Raw genomic sequence first — 18,038 nt, 5'->3', positions numbered from 1 at the left:
GAAAGCATCTTAAAAGTTATCTGGGAAAAGGAATGGTGTGTTACAACATATACGATGTGGAACTCACTGAACTGAGGATGTTGGGCCCAGAACAACAAGAAGTCTTTTATATCACTGAGAGAACTGACAATTTTGGTTTATGCCATCTTATTAAAGATGTTTGCACTAAGTTATGAACTACTGGTGGTATGATATGTAATCTTATGACATAATTCACTCAAATTATTTGCACCTTTGAAGTGGCTTTTTAACCCCATAGGAATGATCTTCTTATGCTGTAATTTGTGTAAGTTAGTTCTGGAGCAGACAGAGTTTCCTATTTGCCCCTGAAATCATACAAAGTACTCCATCTGTGTGTGATAGATACTGAGCAAAAAAATGTACAACGTTACTATTAATTTAGATGACAAAGAGAATGCCATTCCCTTAACATACACAATAATTCTTCTTAATGCTCTTTGACATCATTGCTCTTTTTCCCAAGTGCCTCGCTATGGTAAAACTTGTACTTAAATTGTAATCAGGGAACTTCTAGCGTGGTTTCAGTAACATTTCGGATGCCCTCAAACCTCAATGTTTTGGCACATTGTTATTTTGTTCTGTCTTTTGAAAAAATGTTGGGTTTTTGTGTTTTTGTGCTTTTTGTTTTGGTGTGAACTAAACACAACTGAATTGCTACATAAGACATGGCCACAGAGAATTTCAGTCTCAGCCGCATAACAAGGGCAGATGGAAAGATGTGGCATCTGTTACACATTCTGGGTAAACATTCTATGGCTTCTTAAGCAAATATAAATTTAAGGTGCTCCATCCTTCTACCCAGATCTTTGGCTGGCTTCCAGAAGGCCTGGGGAATCATCTGTCCAGTTACATTTATACTAAATTGTTGAAGACAATCATGGCGTTGCCTCATTTTCTCTTGTTTACAAATGTGGTCCTTAGTGTGTACTGGGAAGAGGCCCGAAGGGGGGGTAAAGAATAGGTTCTGGTCCTAGTTTTGTATCTAACAAGCAATGTAACCTCAGATAGAACAGTTCACCTCTCCTGGTTTCTTTTCTCACCTATAAATTATGAGGTGGAACTGGATGTTCTCTGAGATACCTTCCAGATTCTATGGAGAGTTTTTCTTCATGGCAAAATACCATCCCTCTCCCCTATTCACTGATAAGGGGGCTGAATGCTCTGCCTTGACACAAATCCTTCCAGACCTCAAGAAATAACTTTGGACTTACGAGGAAGCCATGTGCACTAAATAAACTATGGTGAGGACAAAAGTACCAGTCTAATAGATACTCTCTTTGGGTACAGCAAGGTGTCCATCCATCCATCCATCCATCTGTTCATCCAACATGTCTTGAGCTCTCACAGTGAGAGTGACTCCTGTATTTGCTGAGAGAATATGGTGAAATGCTAGGGATGGTGGGAATAACACAGGAAAGTTCACTTCTCTGTGTTCGAGAGCAGAGCTCACCACGTAGAGAGAGGCCAGACAAAAATAAGCAATTAATTTACTAATTTCCTTTACGAATTTGGGACAAAGGACTAGAAAATGAAGGAGAGTAATGAGACTAAATAAAAAACTCAGAAGAAGGGTGCACCCTGGATACTAGGGAAAGATTCTTTTTAGTTGCTAACCTTTCCCCACCACAGTTAACTAACTACCTAAAATAAATTCAGCCCCAAATTGACAGAGCCTAATTAAGGAATATAGATGATAAAATATACCTTTTATATATCCATGTATCAGGCAAACATTAGCTCATTGACTCCTGAAACTATGACTACTTTGCTCATAGCTGCATCCCCTACAATTAGCACAGACTCTAACATGCAGTGACACTCAATAAATACATGCTGGATGGCCTTTGGATGAATTAACTCAAAGTATTGCTGATTGGAGCAGTGTGATGTATTCTTTAACAATTATTAGGTAAAATATCCAATATGGAAATGTACATGAAAAGCATTAAGCTGATTCATAAAGAACAACAAAAACATTACAACTGTACTTTTTATAAAATTAGGAAGGTAATGACAAGCATATTCTTTTAAATAATTTTCATACTAAAAATTAATGCTTAAAGAAGTGAGAACTTTGTGTAGTTATAGAGATCTGACACTATCTAACATGGAATCTGTTAATTACTGATTATGAATACAGCTACTAAAAAGTCACTGTTACTCTGCAAGTGTCTAGAGCAGTGGGATGATCCCTCAGTGGATGGCAATCATAGCCAGGGTGGCCAATTGCAAAGATATAAGGAACCTGGAAAACAAAGATGCAGCACTTTACCTGATGCTAGTCCTTGGAAATTGTAGCTATAGCCATGAACCAAAGTCATCCCAGCAATAAGCCTTCTACCATCACCCAGCAGACAACAGCAATAATGTCATCAAGACTGTAGCAACTGCCAGACCTCTTTGATTTTTTTCAAACAATGGAGATCAATATATATTGGAAGTCTTTACACTTTATTTATATACAATAAGACACATTTTGGATGCAAGCCATTGCTTTTATGTAATTTTTACCGATGGACCCTATTCTTTTAGCAAAAGAAAGCACAGGTTTGAACTTTCTCAAGTGAAAATACTTTTAGCCTTTATAGGAGCAATAGGGTCATTTGAAGCAATAGGGACATCTTAATGATTAAAGACAGATATTTTTCAGTGTTTATGCAGCTGATGGAATAGGGGGCTTGGTCAAATCTGTGTGGGATCGAGTCAAGTGATCAGAAGCTTTCAGGACATTTTGTGGCTTCAAGAGAAAAGCTTTCAAATCTTTTAAAATTGCTCTGCACTCAGGCACTTCAAGGCCCACGTCCCTTTCAGATTCGACCATTACAAAAAGGGGAAGCATTGCAATCATTCCAAATGGGCACAGTGTGCAGAAGGTAAGAGGAGAATTATGGGTATTAGAGTACTTTATATTGGTGTGTGCTCCCTCAGTCACTCAGCTAATCTATGGCAATGATTCTAAAACTCTAGCATTACCTGGTGTGAGCCAGGAATTGCATGAGATCTCTTCACAGGAGAAAAAAACATCTGAAGGAAATGGTATTTGAGAAAGAAAGATTGAAGCTGAATGAGGTTAAAGTACTAACATATCCCCCTTTTCTCCTACTAGTCTAAACAATTCACTAGCACCTCTCCGAATGCAGTTTGCCAAGGGTAGAAGCTGTTCTAGTTCATTGCACTTGCTCCTACCTACATTGATGCTCGGTAGAGTTGCTAATGTGTATATTTTCTTTCCATTAGAGAATGAAATAGTCATACAAATAAGGATTACCTAATACCTAAGTAGCTCACTTTAACACATGTCTGTGGCAGACACTACTAATTATCCACCCAGAGCTTTGCATCTGCCCCAACAGAGCTCGGATTCCCTTAACCTTCAGGATGGATGGACAGAGCCCAAGTGGCTAGAGTACCTGGGCCAGTGGATGCTGCCTGACATACAGTCTTTACAAACCTTTAGTTGCCCCCAGGTTGCCACAAAAATTATCACTTTTATGTTCACATGACATTAAACATATTAGGAAGTACTGACCTCCCAAATCTTTTTTCTCCCCTTCTTTCTTATTTAAGAAAATCTGATTTTGTTTGGAGCAGAATGTGCACTATGTGCTCAATAAAAAATGCTTAATATCCTGGTTCCCTTATGGTCAGGGATTTCCAGGTGTCAATGGTTGTTGCCAATGCAATGTGAGCAGAAGTCTGCTAGATGGGTCTTCTGGGAAACCTAGACTTCCCTAGCGTGTTGTTCCCTCAACCAGCAGCATCAAGACATTCTGCACTAATGATTGCTCTGCACCAAGGCACTTCAAGGCCCACTTCCCTTTCAGATTCAACCATTACAGAAATGGGAAGCATTGCAACCGTTCCAATTGGGCACAGTGCTCAAAAGGTAAGAGGAGAATTAGGGCTATTAGAGCACTTTATACTAGTATGTTCTTGTTATAAATGCACATTTTTCACCCAGGCCTACTAAATCAGAAACTGCATGAATTCGTTATTAAATTCAAAATAACTAATAAACACACATATGCACAGAAGGAAGTAAAATTCAGTGGAAATCAAACAGGGGTTGGGGGGAGAAGGGGAAGGGTACAAACCTACCTAATGGGTATAATGAACACTATTCGGGTGATGGGCACTTCTATAGCCTTGACTCAAGTATTACAAAAGTGATCTATGTAACCAAAAACATTTGTATCCCCTTAATATTTTGAAATAAAAAAAGAAAGAAAAAAACTGGGGTAGAGGCCCAGAGATCATTTTATTGGCAAGTGTCCAGATGATTTTGATGCATGATACATTTCCAGAATTAATGTCTTAAAGCTAGAGTAACAGTTCCTAAACTTGGCTGAGAATTGGAGTCAGGGGGATGACCGATGCTTGCGTACTACTCCAGAGGTTCTCTTTGTATCTATCTGGGAGGAGGCTTGTGTCAATCCCAATCTCCTCATTGTGATACTGCCCTATCACAGAGGTTTTCCTCTTGCCCTTGGGGTATTATATAGAGTGTAAAGGTCAGAAGAACCTGGACACTAAGTAGTACATTCCATTCTATTCAGAATTACTAGTGACAGAGAAGACTAAAACTGTCTGCATTTCTGCTTCTGTTCCCTTACTTGTTGAAAACTCCACTTTGAAAGTTGATAACCTCACAGGGAGAGCAATGCCACGAATCTTGTGTGTTTCCTCCTCATCCATTCTCCCTCTCCCCAGTTGTCCTAGAAAAGGATAAATGGGTTAGATCTCAAAGGTCCTAAAGAACTTTTAAATATGGTAGCAGTGGTAATAGTCCTATGGGGTAATCAAAGAAATGTTGCTTTGTGCTCACTGTAGGATCCTCGGGTAGGGGGACTGTGTGTTTTACACGTGTTAATGTGGCACATTCCCAGCACCCTCAGGGGGTTCATTGGAGGCCTCCAGCTAAGGCTAGCAGTGGCTTCGCCCCAGCGTGAGGCATGCTAAGTAAGCAAACTCAGTAGTTTAGACTGTGGTTTGTGGCTATCCAAGTTTACTTGTTTATTGGCCTCTAGGCTTTGCTAAATTGTTGGTGAAGTCAGCCAAAATGGGCACAAATAGTTGAAGTAGGATTCTGAGCAGTGTTTAAAAACTGGGTTGTGGTGAATGAGCCAGACTGGGTGGAGTTGATACATTTGGTAAAACACATTTTAGCAGCTGATGGTGGTTTTGTTTCAGAGCGGGGGTGAGCGTGCGCAAGGAAGAATAAGGCCTATGCTCTTAATGTGGAGGTAACAAGTAGCTGAACTGAAAGACAATGTAGTTGGAGTCACTTTGATAAAACTGACCTCGTGGAAATCACATCCACTATCCACCTCAGCTGCAGAGGATTGTAGCAAGTTAATGCTTAGTTGGGACAGCTTTTCTCAAACTTACAGAGCATACACACCAGTTTTAAAGGAAAAGCAAAAGCTTTCAGTGTTCATAGTGGTGACACAGGTAGTTTTTTTTAAAAAAAGCTACTAACAAACAAAGAAAGTCAGAGACCGGATATTAAAATTACCACCAATATAATATGGTAAATAATGCTTGCTGAAGAAAAAAAATCTCCTTTTCAACCATCCAATTTTAATGTTTTATTGATGTATGTGCAGGTCTGAGTCCTCTGAGAAACAGACTCCAGGATGAACGTGCTAGAATTTTATTAAAAGGAAATGCCTATGGGAAAAAAAAAAAACGAGGAGAGACCCAGGGAGTCCCAGAGGAGTCTGACCTCTTATGAAAGAAGGAGGGAAAGAAGATTGAATGTCTTTGACTGCTGGGCGGCCTAAGGAAGATTTCTCAAGGCCAGTGGGGAGTCATCCAGCCAGAGTTGGCCATCAGAAAAGTCCTAGTGTCTCAGGTAACTCTAATACTCTGTTAGTATCTCCATTGAATACTACTGCACTTGTTAGTCTTGGATTATTACAAGTTAGCACAGAAATTATATTCATTCAAGTTGAGATAACACTAACCTCTAACAAGCAGTGTCTTTTGAGATGGAGATGCCTGTACAGCCATGAGATGTTCAATGATTCCATTTTCCCATCATTTTTGTGTATTGTGAAATACTATTGGTAACACTGTTAAAGGTCATTTGAACTTGACTTGCCACAAATTTCTTCATTTGCATTTTAGGTCTTTCTTTGTTCCTTTCCTGGTTGCCGGAAATGATTAAAAAGCAATATATTTATATTTTTTGTGATTGTAAGTTTAATTTTTAAAAAGTCACTCGTTAAACTACAGTGTTGTTCCTATAAAAATGTTAGTTTTAGAATGACTAGTGCAAAACAAAGCACTAGTTTTTACAACTAAGAAAGTCATTCCACATGAGTAAATAAATGGCTTTGTATAATTGCCAATATGATAATTGAAGACAGCAGCCTCATGACAGCCAGTTACATGAAAAGTTAAATGTCATCTTGTTACTAGATCGTGTGTTACAAATATTAGTATATGGATGCGATGGTAGCACTGCATTCACATGTTGCCTGGATTGTCTGCATGGAGGATTCTCAATCCCAGCCCCAGAGTAGAATAGGGGCACTTCTAAAATGTGTATCATTGCCTGGAAATTCTGATCCAATTGATCTCCAGTGGAGCAGAGTATTCAAAAATTTTAAATTTTTAGGTTTTCAATGAAAATACTTATTATAGTGTTTTTAGATTATCTCCAAAAGTAAAGGAAATAATTATCATAGAGATGTCTTGAATGTTAAAAAATATGATCATGGGTAGTAGTCACTTTGGAAGACAGCTTGCAGTTTATTATACAACTAAACATATTCTTATCATGTGATCCAGCAATTGTGCTGCTTGGTATTTATCCAATTGAATAAAAAAACCCACGTCCACACAAAAACCTGCATACAGATCTTTATAGCAGCTCTATTCATAGTTGCCAAAACTCGCAAGCAACCAAGATGTCCTTCAGTAGGGGACTGGATAAACTGTGAAATATCCAGAAAAGGGGGGGCAGGGGCAAGATATGTAACCCTAACAATATTTGTACCCACATAATATGAGATAATAAAAAAAAATTTAAAAAAAAGGCCAACAACAACAAAAAAGGAAATAAGCAAAACTTAAATAGATGTTACTAAGTGAAAGAAGCCAAGCTGAAAAGGTTACATACTGTATGGTTTCAATCAGATTACGTTTTGGAAAAGACAAAATTATGGAGACAGTAAAAGAAATTGGTGGTTGCCATAGGTTGGCGGAAGACAGAGATGGATGGATAGGGCTCAGAGGATGTTTAAAAAGGTAAAACTAGTCTGTATTACTATAATGGTGGATACATGTCACTACACTTTTGTCAAAACTCATAGAATATATAGTACCAAGGGTGAACCCTAATGTAAGGCATAAACTTTGGGTGATAATGGTGTGTCAGTGTATGTTCATTGATTGTAGAAATGTTCCACTCTGGTGAGGAGTGTTGATTAGGGGGGAAGATCATGTTATTGGAGGGACAGGGATATAAGAGCATTCTCTGTACTTTCTGCTCAATTTTGTCATGAATCTGAAGCTGTCCTAAAACATAACGTTTACCAAATAAAAAATATCATCTTGAGTCTAACACTGGATTAAGGAAAATGAATGCTAGTTTAATTTTAGAGTTAGAATTGGTTGTACACATGCATATTTCTATTTTTCTCTTTCTTTGCATTTATCATCTCATCAATTTTATTTTCCAAATATAGCTTATTTTTATAATATAAATTTTTAAGGCAGTTTACTGCAAATAAAACTTCATAATGATACAGTAGGAGTATTTATTTGACTTCAGAAGCAGAACACTTCCCAGGCAAAAGAATGCCCAGGACTTCAGTGATGTTGGGAATTGGTCAGCCCAGGCAAATTAGTAAAGAAACTCAAGTAGTACTATATCAATGGAATTTGTACAACAGAAAAATTGGGATAGCAAAGGACTATATGAACATTTCAGATGAAGAAGTTGGAAAATTTATAACTGTGAAAAATGGGCAATTTCCTTTAAAGGTGGCTGCTAAAATACATTTGTTACATTCATAGTTACCAACCAAATAATCAACTTCCCAAATTTACTAGACTACCAAAAATAAAACTTTTATAATATTTAGGGAGTGTGCTGTTTTCTTTTTATTTAAGTAGATATGCAATAAAATATTAAGTCTCACAGAATAGCTTGATGTAATTAAGAGTCTTAGGCTTGGTGCTCTTATAGACCTGGATACAAATACTGGCTTTACCTCTTACTAACTTTGTAGTCCAGGAAGGAAATTCACCACTTGTAGCCTCAGTTTTTCAAACTGCAACATGGGTATAAATATAACTCATGTTTTTTTTTTTTTCTATGGGACTTAGACAAAATAATGTATGTAAATCACTTGGCAATTGGTGCATGGTTGTGCACAAATTAATTGTGAGTTGTTGTTATTACCAACAAAAATATATGGCACAATTCTAATGATTCTTGTCACTTTTCCAATCAAGGGATAGTTCATAAGGTTTTCATGTATTTATGTATGTATTTTTTGGTCACTGAACATTTGGGGATTCTATAAATCAAGATCCAGAAACACAAACATACTCCCAAGACCCCAAATTGTGTATAAAATACCCAAAATTTCAAGACCTGCCCAAAATTCTACACATCAGCCCCTTAGTTTTTGAGCCATCTATTTCAAAGTTTTTTTTGAAGATGGTGTCACAGAAACTGTAGGTTTAGGAATCATCCTGGGTGATTCTTCATTAGAAAACTCAAGGGACATATGAAAACACACATCTTCCACAGATTTATACAGATGCTGGCGCTGGTTTCTCTGGTATCCTGGATTATACCTACCCAGACCTCGGATTCCTGTGGATCTGCCTTCCCTCCTCCAACCTCTCTGATTTTGACTTTTATTTTGTCCACACCCAATGTACCTGACTAACATCCTTTGAAGAAAACAAGCACCAGATCATGAAGCTCACTGCCAAGATTTCCTCTCCTTTTCTAGACTTCTGGCACAAAAGTTAGTGGTCAGTGTGATCATTCTGTTCCTTGCCATATAACTACAACCCGTGGAATCCAACAAGCCTAAATAGAGATTCTTCGACCCCACCCATGCACTCAGCGGACGTGATGTCGTAGCAGCCAGAGCTGTTAAGAAATAGATCCCAGGGGGTCTATACCTTCTGCCACCAGCAACACATTTGTGGGTCCCTGACGGGTGATTATGAATCCCTGCAAACCAAAGTGCTTATGAAGAAGGAAGTTCCCATACCATGCCCCTTCCATTCGCTCTGTTATGCTAGACCTTCTGTTTTTCATTTGCTCCCTTTTCTCTCCAATGCCAAAAAAAAAGAAAGAAAATATATTATTATTTCTCATTAATCTCCTCCAGTTCATAGCAGCTACCCAATATTTCTTGACCTTGATGATTCTGAGGAGTACCGAGGAATTATTCTTTAAAATGTTCCTCAATTTGTGTTAGACTGATGCTTTCTTGTGATCAGATTGAAGTTAGGCATTTTTTTTTGTCAAGAATACCAAAAAAATATATTGTGTTCTTCTCAGTACTCATATCAAGGGTTCATTATGTTGAAACATCTTGCTGATGATGTTTATAACTAAATACTATATAGGATACTAGAATAAGAAAAGGGAATGAGTGGAAAAATTGGTAAAATTTGAATGAAGTTTGGAATTTAGTTGACAATATATCAACATTAATTTCTTTTTCTTGATAATGACACTATGTTATATAAGATGTTATATAAGATGTTAACATTAGGTGAAGCATATTGAGGAATATAAAAGATCTGGTACTATTTTTGCAAGTTAAAATTATTTCAGAATTTTTTTAAATGCAAAATATAAACAAGATGTACAGGGAAGATGATTGAAAGGCTTGGAAGTTTATCAGCAAATAATATATTTCTGTCTAACCAAGTGTTGGTTGAAATTGCTCTATATACCTGCTTAGCATATTCTGTGCTGAAATAGGTGAAAATTGGCCATATGTAATATAGAAATACAACATTGGATATCTCTAGTTACAATGCTAAAAAATAGTTTAAAGGATAACTAAACATATTCTTTTCTCATCTCTTTTAAAACTAAAAATGAATTGCAATAGACACTTCTTTGTTCAGGTTTGCATAGATACTGTGACTATTTGTTCAGAGTTCAATGCTATGACAAGCTCAGACTCTATGTGGCTGTCCTCCATATTAACTAAAAAGTAATTTTAAATATTTCATCTCTCTTCTCCAAATCCTCTTAGAGTTTTCCTTTAGTAATATAATTCTGGGCCAATTCAATTACATCTCAAATCAGAAGAGGTTCAGGCAAATAGTATAAGAGTAAATAACTATTTTTTTAAAGGCAGCTGGAGTTTATTAAGATGAAAGATTCCAAAGTCTTGCCTGAGAATGTTTTTAGAAATTTGCATTTGAAAATGTTAGGAAAAAATGAATATTACTTGTTTCAAAAATATGTTGCTATTGATATTAAAACAAATGTTAAAAATAGACAAAGAATCTTATTTTATCATTTATGAGTTGCTTGTGGCATTTTTTTTCATTTTGGTGCTATTACTAAGTTTATGTTGCTGCTTTTTATATGAATTGTTTGAATCAAAGCAGCTGCTTTTGCTGGGACAATAAGCCAATTTTTCTAGAAATTTTTGAGGACATGATTCAAATGGAAAATCCTTCCAAGAAGTTGTAGGAGGACTATTTAGGCTATATTAAATAGGTCCACAGTGCTCACTATCCCCCTGTAACTTCAATAAAAGTCAGTTATGAATATGAAGCATTGGTATTATATATCCAAAATATAGTCATATCCATGTGGGGGAGCATGGTTGGAAAGCCTTAACAAGAAGCCCAGGTTTCATTGTATTTTCTTTTCCACATGGGCATACTTTCTTTCTTTCTTTTTTCTTTTCTTCTTTCCTTTTCTTTTCTTTTCTTCTCTTTTCTTTCTCTTCTCTTTTATTCCCTTTTTTTCTTTCTTTAATGCAGGATATTATGGGGGTACAAACATTGTGGTTACATGAAATGCATTTGTCTCGCTCAAGCCAGGGACACAAGCGTGTCCTTCCCCCATACAGTGTGCCCGTCTCCATTAGCTGTGAGTTTACCCACCCCACCTGCTCTACCCCCATTCCCCCACGCCCCCTTGCTGACTGGCACACGATGAGTATTATTACCATGTAAGCACCTTAGTGTTGATCAATTAGTACCAGTTTGATGGTGAATACATGTGGTGCAGGTTTTTCCATCCTTGTGATTCCTCACCTTGAAGGATGGGCTCAATCTCTATCCAGGATAATATGAAAGGTGTTAGATCACCATTGTTTTTAGTAGTTGAGTAGTATTCCATGGTGTGTGTGTGTGTGTGTATGTATATATATTTATATGTATATATATATATACACACATATAATATTTTATTAATCCACTCGTGGATTGACAGGCACTTGGGTTGTTTCCACACCTTTGCAATTGTAAATTGTGCTGCTATAAACATTCAAGTGCAGATGTCTTTGTTATAGAATGTCTTTTCTCCATTTGGATAGATACCTAGTGGTGGGATTGCTGAATCAAATGATATTTCTATTTTTAGCTCTTTGAGGTATCTCCAAATTACATTCCACAAAGGTTGTACTAATTTGCAGTACCACCAGCAGTGTAAGAGGGTTTCAATCTTCCCACATCCATGCCAGCATTTATTATTTTGGGACTTTTTGATAGAGGCCATTCTCACTGGAGTTAGGTGATATTTCATTGTAGTTTTGATTTGCATTTCTCTAATGATTACAGATGTAGAGCATTTTTTTATGTATTTGCTGGCCATTATTCTGTCTTCTTTTGAAAAGTTTCTGTCCCTGTCCTTTGCCCATTTATTGATGGGGTGGTTTGATTTTTTCTTATTGATTTTCTTAAGTTCTATACAGATTCTTATTATCAGCCCTTTATCAAATGTTTAGAAAGCAAATATCTTCTCCCATTCTGTAGGTTGTCTATTTGCTCTAAGAACACTTTCCTTTCCTTGGCTGTGCAGAAGCTGTTTAATTTGCTCATGTCCCATTTGTTTGTTTTTGTTGCTGCTGTGATTGCTTTGGATATCTTCTTAATAAATTCTTTACCTAGGCTGATGTGTAAAAGAGTCTTCCCAACATTTTCTTCCAGAATTCTTAAGGTTTCACGCCTTAGGTTTAAGTCTGTTATCCAGTGTGGGTTGATTTTTGTGAGAGGTGAGAGGTGGAAATTCAGTGTCACTCTTCTGCATGTGGATATCCAGTTTTCCCAGCACCACTTATTGAATAGAGAAGATTTTCCCCAATGTATACTTTTCTCTGCTTTGTCAAAGATTAGATGACAATATAAGGATGGTTTTATATCTGGATCTCTGTCCTATTCCAAAGGTCTATATCTCTGTTCTTGCACCAGTACCATACTGTTTTGGTTACTATACCTTTGCAGTAAAGATTGAAGTCTGCCAGACTGATGTCTCTCATTTTTTCTTCCTGCTTAAGATTGTTCTGGCTATATGAGGTCTTCTCTGGTTCCAGATGAAGCATAATAATATTTTTTTCTAAATCTATAAAGAATGATGTTGGAATTTTGATAGGAATTGCATTAATGCTGTAGATCACTTTAGGTAGAATGGACATTTTAACAATATTGATTCTAACAATCCATGAGCTGCTAGGGATTTCCATCTGTGCACATTGTCTCTACAATATCTTTCCTCAGTATTTCATAGTTCTCCCTATAAATACCTCTCACCTCCTTTGTTATATATATTCCTAAGTATTTAAATTTCTTTGATGCTATTGTGAAAGGTGTTGTGTCTTTGGTTTAATTTTTGGCTTGACTGTTATTGGCGTATATGAATGCCACTGATTTGTGTACGTTAGTTTTGTATCCTGAGACTTTACTGAATTTATTTATCAATTCCAGCAGTCTTTTGACTGAATCCTTGGGATTTTCTAGGTATAATGGCATATCATCAGCAGTTAGTGAGAGTATGACCTTTTCTATGCCCATTCAGACACCCTTAATTCCCTACTCTTGTCTGATTGCTTTGGCAAGGACTTCTAGCACTATGTTGAATAGAAGTGGCAATAGTGAGAAACCTTGTCTTGTTCCAGTTCTAAGTGGAAATGTTTTCAATTTTTCCCCATTCATTATGATATTGGCTATGGGTTTGTCATATATGGCCTTAATAATTATAAGGAATGTTCCATCCATGCCTATTTTGTTGAGGGTTTTTATCATAAAGCTGTGGTGGATTTTATCAAATGCTTTTTTTGCATCTATAGGGAGAATCATGGTCTCTGTTCTTGCTTTTATTTATGTGGTGAATCACATTTATAGATTTGTGTATGCTGAACCAGCCTTGCATCCTTGAGATAAAGCCCACCTGGTCGTGGTGAATTATTTTTTTGATGTGCTGTTGGATTTGGTTGGCTAAAATTTTGTTGAGAATTTTTGCATCTATATTCATGAGGGATATTGGTCTGTAGTTTTCTTTTTTGGCTACATCCTTTCCTGGCTTTGGTATCAAGGCAGTACTGGCTTCATAGACTGAGTTGTGGAGGACACCGTCCTTCTCAGTGTTTTGGAATAATTTCTGCAGCATGAGTTCTTCTTTGTATGTTTGGTAAAATTTGGGTTTGAACCCATCTGGTCTGGGAGGTTATTTTTGGAAAATTTTTTATTGCAGTTCCAATTTCTACACTTGATATGGGTCTGTTTAGGAATTCTTTGTCCTCCTGATTGAGCTTAGGTAGGTTGGGTGATTCCAAGAATATGTCCATTTCCTCCACATTTGGTAGCTTTTGGGCAATAGATTTTTATAGTATTCAAAGATAATGTTTTGTATTTCTATGATGTCTGTAGTGACCTCTCCTTTTTCATTTTACATTGAGTTTATTAAAGTTCTTATCAATCTAGCAAGGGGGCTATCAATTTAGTTTATCTTTTTGAAAAACCAGCTTTTGGTTTTATTGATCTTCTGTATAGTTCTTTTGTTATGAATTTCATTTAATTCTGCTTGTATTTAGTTATTTTCTTTCTTCTTCTAGGTTTAGAATTCATTTACTCTTCCTTGTCCAGTTACTTGAGATGGTTTATTAGTTTGCTGATTTGTGAGCTTTCTGTCTTTTGGATGTGAGCATTTAATACTATTAGTTCCTCTCAGGAATGCTTTTGCTGCATCCCACAGGTTTTGATAGTCTGTGTCCTTGTTATCATTTTATTCAAAAAATTTTTTCATTTCCATATGAGTCTCTTCCTTCACCCAGCAGTCATTTGGCAATAAATTATTTACTTTCCATGACTTTGTGAAGTGGTTTTTCTGTTTGAATTGATCTCTTGTTTTATACAACTATGGTCTGAGATGATACATGGTACAATTTCTATTTTTTAAAAATTCATTGAGGTCTGATCTGTGGCCTAGGATGTGGTTGATTTTGGAGAAAGTTTCATGAGCTGATGAGAAGAATGTATATTTGGCTTTGTTTGGGTGGAATGTTCTGTAGATGTCTGTTACACCCATTTGTTCTAGAACTCTGTTTAAATCCATTATTTCTTTGCTTATTTTTATTTGGAGGATCTGTCCATTTCAGATATTGGGGTGTTGAAATCCCCCACTACTATGGCATTACTGGTTATAATGTTATTTAGTTCACACAGGGTTTGCTTTATATATCCGGGTGCTCCTTGTTGTGTGCCTAGATATTGTTAAGTCTTCTTGTTGGACTTTTCCTTTCACTATTATATAGTGACCATCTTTGTCTTTCTTTACTTTTGCTATTTTAAAATTTATGCTGTCTGAAATCAGAATCGCTACCCCATTCTCTTTGGGTTTTCATATGCCTGAAAGTTTGTTTTCAAACCCTTTACCTTAAGTCTGAAAGTGTCTTTGTGGGTTAGATGTCTTTCCTGGAGACAGCAGATGCTTGGCTTATAATTTTTTATCCACTCAGCCCATCTATGTCTCTTCAACGGAAAATTCAAGCCATTCACATTTATTGAGAGTATGGATATTTGGGGTAAATTTCTGTTCATATTGTTGAGTAAGTTCTTATTATTTTGTTTTACCTCTTGAGCCATTGTGGAATCTGGGTTATGAACTTGAAATCTTGAGTGTTTTTAATTTGGTGGGTGTCTATTTAATTTGCTATTCAGTGTATAATGCAGGTCTGAGTACTTCCTGCATAGCAGGTCTGGTCTTCGCAAATTCCATCAGTGGTTGCTTGTCTGGGACAGTCTTTATTTCTCCCTCGTAGAGGAAGCTCAGTTTTGCCAGGTAAAGAATTTTAGGTCTTTTTCTGAATTTTAGGTCCATTTTTCTGTGTAAGAAGATTAAGAATGGGTTGGGTTTCTACTTTCTCTTCAATTCCATTGATTTTCCTTACAATCCATATTTGGAATTCTTCCTTCATCAATTTTATCATTTTATTTAAATTAGTATCTAATTTGAGGGTCTCACGATTTCTTTTAAGTGTGACTGTTCTCTCTATTTCAATCCCTACTCCTCCTTTCTGCCATGGTTCAAGACATAGCAACTGATCTGTGGTCTCTCAAACTTACCATGCCTTTTCACAAGACCAACCCCTATATGGAATTCCTTCCTAAATAATCTAGCATAATTTTTCATATTCTTCTTTTCTTTTTTTCTTTTTTTATTTCAGCATATTATGATCGTACAAATGTTTAGGTTACCTATATTGCCTTTGCCCCATCCATGTCAGAGCTTCACGTGTGTCCATCCTCCAGATGATGCACACCACACACATTATGTGTGTATATACCCATTCACTCATCGCTCTGCCACCTACCTGACACTCAATGAATGTTACTACTATATGTGCACTTAAAGTGTTTATTGATCAATATCAATCTGATGGTGAGTACACGTGGTGCTTGTTTTTCCATTCTTGTGATACTTAACTTAATAGAATGGACTACAGCTGTATCCAGGATAATTAATACAAGAGGTGTTATATCACCAGTGTTTGTGTGGCTGAGTAGAACTCCATGGTATACATATACCACATTTTATTAACCCACTCATATATTGATAGGCATTTGCATTGTTTCAACATCTTTGAGATTGTTAATTGTTGCATATACTTCAAAAGTCAGCTCAAGGGCCACACTCTTTGGTAAGTGCCACTTAGTAAATTCTTGTAGAATAAAGGAAGAGATACAAAGAAGTGTAAAAGGTAATGAATGAATTCCTAGTTCTATAGCTAATCTGGCCTAGATGGTTTTCAGAGACTTTGATCCTGAGAAAAATATCCAGAGCAACAATGGTGGCAGAGTAATCTGCTGAAACTTCTGGTTTATACCAGCAATTTGGTCAGTTCCAGAATGCCAAGTGACTGGTGTGTGTGTGTGTGTGTGTGTGTGTGTGTGTTACTTTTTGAAATAGTGAAGATTGTGGTCATTCTCAAGCTCAAGCAAGTTGCTAACTGAGAACAATCCTTATTGAACTTGAGCTAAGGTATTCTGAAATCTTGTTTCTGAATATTTATGTTCCTATTTTGAAATCAAAATAGGAACATAAATACCTTCATCAAGTAGAGAAAATTTACTGAAGAGATAGAATGTCAGTCCACTCAAGGATCTTTAAGTTATAAAGCCAAAAAGTCTTTATAGAAAATTGCTAACCAAGAGACCCAAATGATCCTTGAGAGCTTCAGCAGTCTAGAATAGGACCCTCATTGCAAAGAGTGCTCTTCTATTATCCAATGCTGGGTTTGAATGAAGACCACTGGCAACTGCCGTCAGCTCTGTTCCAGGGTTGGCCCATGGTTACTCTGAAGAGCAGCGAGTCCTTGGCAAGGGAGGTCATGCACCCTCTTATTCACCTGAATGTATCACTGTCAGCATTTTTATTATCTTCTCTTTCAAATGTATTCTTGCATGGAGGTTTCCTTTGTTAAAAAAAAGTGGTAACTCCCACCCAAAGTCACCTTGACTTGACACTGTCAGCAGTTCCTAGGAAGCCCATTGTGTGCTACCTGCTTCATTCCAACATTGTTGCTACCATTAGATGATTGCTGTTTACACAGTAATGGGGCCCCAGTTATACTTGTATTTTAGTTGTTTACATATATTTTCTATCTTTGCTATTACTCTCTAAATATCTTAAAGGAAATACTTATATTTGAGTCATTATTTTATCTCCATCACATCTTGTGCAATATTTTATAGATAGAGGTAAATAAATATTGGCTAAGTTACTAAAAAAATGAAATAAAACCCCTATTCTTTATGACTTTCCTTAACTTCCTTATATAGGAAACACTCCATACTGGTCTCATCATTCTATAAAATTTCAGCAAAGTCTAGTTTTCTCACTCAGTCATAGCCATAAACTGTACCACACTAATGAAAGAATATTAGGTTCTTCCGGACAAGTATTAATAAAATATGAATCAATCTTCTTATTCTAAAAAATGTTATAGGATTCACAATTATTTTGATTTCAATAACTTTGTGCAAATATTTGTGGAATGATTTGTTTGGGAACATTTTCACATTAAAGTTTTTAGCCTTTGAACTTGTGGTAGATACCCTTCAAATGGTGTTGGAAAACACACTATGCACAGTTAGCCTCTATTGCCTTTTGTTAGTTGATCATTTAACTCAATTTAATAACTTTCATTTTTCTTATGGCAAAAAAGTTCTTTCTTCTATGTGTAGAATATATATCTATGTCATTTATTCAGCATTTTAAAAACAATTAGCATCCTAAACAGTTTTATAAGACCTAAAAATGTAAACCTCTAGAATTAAAAGAAATAATAATAAAGATTAGTTGGGAAAAAATAACTTCTTTTTCTGAACTAAAGATATTTGAAACGCTAGAAGTATTTGCTAAAAGTCAACTGGTTGCCTTTTTCTGTATTACTTATAAAATGTGATAATGATGTTTAACTGAAATGGTAAAAGCAAATCAGTTTCTACTAGACAGCATTCCATTGAAGAATTTGGATTTTTAAATTCCCTTTTCTGCATAATTAAATAAAATT

Source organism: Microcebus murinus, chromosome 15, assembly GCF_040939455.1.
Source record: "Microcebus murinus isolate Inina chromosome 15, M.murinus_Inina_mat1.0, whole genome shotgun sequence".
Classification (NCBI taxonomy): Eukaryota; Metazoa; Chordata; class Mammalia; order Primates; family Cheirogaleidae; genus Microcebus; species Microcebus murinus.
Note: the sequence above shows the minus strand (reverse complement) of the source record.